The 4,271-nt window shown below is 46.5% G+C and overlaps 1 long non-coding RNA gene across 1 annotated transcript; it reads right to left on the reverse strand.

Moving 5' to 3' along the window:
* Nucleotides 1-660: 660 nt before the first annotated feature.
* LOC116095500 lies at nt 661-3,670 on the reverse strand. The gene is made up of 2 exons (XR_004120618.1): nt 3,177-3,670; nt 661-1,626 (listed from the first exon to the last, which is right to left on the reverse strand). It is a non-coding gene; the product is annotated as an uncharacterized LOC116095500 (long non-coding RNA).
* Nucleotides 3,671-4,271: the final 601 nt, after the last annotated feature.

Below are 4,271 nucleotides of genomic sequence, written 5' to 3' on the forward strand. Positions count from 1 at the left end.
ATTCTTAGGAAAGTCTGTTTGTATTATGTGTGCCTAGAACTTAAATCCACTTTATATAAACACAAAGTGTGTGTTTGCTAAGGTTTAGTGCGCACTGGTGCTTTAAGGAATGCCATCACTAGCTGTATTGGAAGCAGGCTATTGTGAGGCGTTGTTCTAAACTTTACCAAATATCAGCACTTCCAATACTGCCCTACAGAGGTTATAATGGTGTGGGAGCCACATGTACCTGTCCCCCACCTCCCCTGCTCACATATTTTAGCTGTCACAATGGCAACAGACATGTGCAAATTTTTGTCTACTGTGTTAGCTCTACAAGTGGTGTTGGCCACAAACATTAACAAACAAAACCACCCCTCCTCCTCTTCCTCCTCCTCCTCCTCTTCTTCTTCCTCCTCCTCCTCTTCTTCCTCCTCCTCCTCTTCTTCCTCCTCCTCCTCCTTCTCTTCCTCTTCTTCCTCCTCCTCCTCCTTCTCCTCCTCTTCTTTTGATCCCTCCCCTCCTCTTCCCTCCCTATCCCTCTCCTTCTGCACTTACACACCCTTTCTCTCATTTTATCTTTCTCTCCCTCCCAGTCACCCTGGCAACTTCCCTGGCCTCTGAGAGCAGTTTCCCATTTCTAAAACCAAACAAACAAACAAAACCAAAATCACATATCAGTTTGTTTCTAACTACTTTCCTTTTATTTTTTCCTTATAGTTAAGGCATAAGGTTTGGTTTTGGTTTTTAATCATTGCACTGATATTGTACATAAGGTTTTTTTTTCCTGAAACATAGAGAACATTCTAAAATGTTTACACTGACATAAGACATTGAATCTCAAAGTCTGAAGAAACAGCCACTGCTCAGCACATCTCAGCCTTGAGAAATGACCTCCAGAGAGTCAGTGGCTAGAACCAATGCGCATTTGTCTTGTTTTCTCTGTGCCCATCACTGCCTGTTTATCCTAAAGAACACTGTATTTTCATCTTTGCTCCCAGAGACGGAGGTAGCATAAGAGAACATTACAAAGGACAGCTGGCCTGGGTCCCAAGGCCTGCCATGGCTGCTTGCTGTTAGTTTGTCCTTGAACATGTCCATGAACCCTGGGTCCAGGAAGCCAGGCGAATGAGGGCTGCCTTTACAAAGCTAGGATGGTGAGCAGCTAAGACAGCATCCTGGAGAGCTTCGTATCTGCAAACTTGACAGCAGTGTGTGCCATGGTGGCCCTTGAAAGAGACAAAGCAGGTGCCCCGTAATCCTTGCAGCATCACTCAAAGTCACCAAGAGGCTAGTCCAGGCCCCCTTGGTGTTTCCAGTTCTGCTTTGCCAGTGACTTCGTAAATACCATCAGAACTGAGACTTGGTTTCCACCCTGGAAAAATGCAGGCTTGGAGCAGATATCTGCAAAGTGTTGTCTAGTTTTAATGGGCTAGAATTTTTTCTCTACCTTTCAACCTCTTAATTCAACTGCCAAATTTTGAAATCATTTCTTCCTTAGAAAAAAAATGATTTGTATCAGAGGGTAAATCCTACCAGCTAACTGCCACCTGTGTGAGCTTTCTGCTTGGGCAGTTTGACTCCATTAAGCTTCTCCAGGACATGTGAGGGAGCTCCAGGAACATGTGAGAGGCACTTCAAACATCCCTAGACAAAAACACAACAAGGTCAGCATCCATCACAGAACAGAGAATAGGCATGAGATATGTGGAACGAAAGGCAGGGAAGGCAGCCATGCAAGGTATGGGAAGGCAGGAAGGAGGGAACCACCTAGGAGGTCACAGATCTGGTGCCATGTGAAGGACAGATGTGGAAAGATGACTAGAGCGCCACCAAGCTCCTCATCTGGAAAGCAAGGAGCAGTACTTGGCGGTCCACACTATGAACCTTGGACTTGATCAATGGTTGACTTTTACCAAAGAAGTCTTTCCTCTATATGACATCAAGTTTCTGAAGGCATGTAGGAGTGGCAGCTGAGCTAGGGAAAATAAGGAGGCACAGAAGGTTAGGTCAACTCTCCCAGCAGGCTCAGGCCAGTTTGCTAGAGCTGGGAGAGAAAACAAACACTGGCCAGATGGGGCCAGATCAGGCACCAAAGATCCTGCTGAAGGCCGCTTGGTCTCCATGCTTAGCCACACATTAACGGCCACAGGACTGGCTGGTTTAGTCCAGGTTAGAAGCTTCTCCCAGGCTCACCACCATCACTCCTGGTCCTAACTGCCTAGAGACTCCAGCCAGCAAGAAGTGTTCTGCCTATAGTGAGTTTTGCTTCATGAGGCACTCCTTCCTTCCTGGAGAAATCTGCCTAGCCTGCTGCTCTGGCTCCAATATCACACTTCCCTTTCAGCTTTTGAATTTCAAAGCAAATCTGAGACTGACTGCAAACAGATGGATGGGGTCATAAAAATCCCCAAGCAGGGAGCAAAGAGGCTCAGGGCTGTAAAGGAGAAGTCCCCTGGATGAATGCATGTACCCCTCCCTCTCTGGCCCTGTGAGCTCTCTGCAGCAAAAACACCACACACAGCTCTCTCTCGCCTTTCCCTCTCTAAACTCTACCAGTCTTCAAACCTCAACTCCATTCAAATTTCTCAGGAAGCTTTTTGTGGCTTCCTCTCTCAGACTATAATCTTCCCCACCCAACCAGCCACCAGACTCTCCCTGGAGCATAGGGCTTTTAACTTCCTGGACTCGTGGTATCGATCATATACATCTTGCTATATTGCTTGCAAGGATTTTACATGCCTTACCCTTCCAAATAGATTCTAGGTTTGTGATTGAATCACACAAAAAGCCCTCTCTCTTTTTGACTAACCCAGTTTTGGACAAATGGACACCAACTAGGTACTTTATACAGTTTCAAAGACAGTGGCAGGAAGTGAACAGAGTTAGCACTAACTAGCTAATGTGAAGATCTGTTATAAAGCTATTGAAGAAATCTCTTTCTACTGGAGGAGGTTAGGGCAATATCAGGGTGCTTGGCTGTTCTCCAAAAGAAAATGACTGAACAATCTCAGGTAGGGTCTCAAAAGGGACACTGAGATGAATTGTTGGGGGGCATAGAGTTTATTAGAAGAGTCATTAATGCCATGGACAGACAGACAGATAAATAACAGCATAGCAGGGGCTCTGGAGAGAGTCCAGACCCCAGCACCAAAGACAGCTGGCAGAGGATCTGAAGAGAGGAATCAAGAACCCACCTGGCAGAAGTGAGAGTCTCTTCTTATACCTTTCTGAGGATGGGTAGGTTTCATGCCAGTGCCAGCCAGCAGCCAGGCTCTCTGAATCCAGTGCAGATGGGGAGGAGGACCTGTGACCTGTGTGACTGTCAGTAGCAGTTTTGATGGCATCTCCTTTCTCCAGGTGAGAGATCCTGCACCTGGAAGCCTGTTAGCTAGGGGGTCCCGGAGACAATGTCCCAGTGGGGTGTCTGTCTGTATCTGTGAAAGTGGAAAGCTGCCGCATGTGCTGTGGCCTGAGCAGCAGCTGGAGTCTAACATTACATTCTTACAGTGACTTCATTCAAAAGGATGCCCTATTGTGTCGGCAGAGTGAAGAACACTTCCTCTTGGCAGGGAGAACAAAGAGACTGAGCTCAGTGCAAGCTGGGTAAGGAGGTAAACAGAGCTGAGCACAGTGGGGCTTTAGAGTCAGAAGGACCTGAGCTCATTCTGCTCTTTGTGAGTTCAATCCTGCGCAAGGAACTCAACTTCTCAGAGTCTCAGCTTTTAATCTGAATGATCAATCAGAATGCTAGTAAAATCTATTCTATGTGCTTTCTAAGGGCTGGACATGTGTCACCTGATACCTAAAGAACAAAGCCTTCTTCCCAGTAGCCTTGAAAGTGAAGCTCTCATCCCTACTTTATAGAGGAGGAACTAAGTTTCTGTGAGGTGAGATGGTTTGACCATGGTCACTCAGCTGATGTCAAATTCCACAACCTCCAGGAACCTTAGGCCTCAGATTCTCATCTGGAACACTTGAGGTGAGGAAACAAATGTCTTATGTAACAAGACATAACTTGGAATTTTTCCTAGTATCTATGAAACACAGCTGAGGCTCCAAAAATAAAGACTATGCATCTCTAGAGGAGAAAGGAGCCAGTCCATTTCTGCTGGGCTTGCTGAAGTAGGACAAGCCTGGTTCAGAACTTCCCACACCAGCTGCCCAGTAACAACAACCAATGGAGAATCTTACCATCACTGGTAGTGATGGGTAAAAGCCATTGAATCTACATACTTAGCCCTACAGGGGTGTCTATAGCTCACTGGAGGCATTGTCGGGGGGGGGGGGGG

This window comes from Mastomys coucha, unplaced genomic scaffold, assembly GCF_008632895.1.
Source record: "Mastomys coucha isolate ucsf_1 unplaced genomic scaffold, UCSF_Mcou_1 pScaffold18, whole genome shotgun sequence".
In the NCBI taxonomy this organism is placed as follows: Eukaryota; Metazoa; Chordata; class Mammalia; order Rodentia; family Muridae; genus Mastomys; species Mastomys coucha.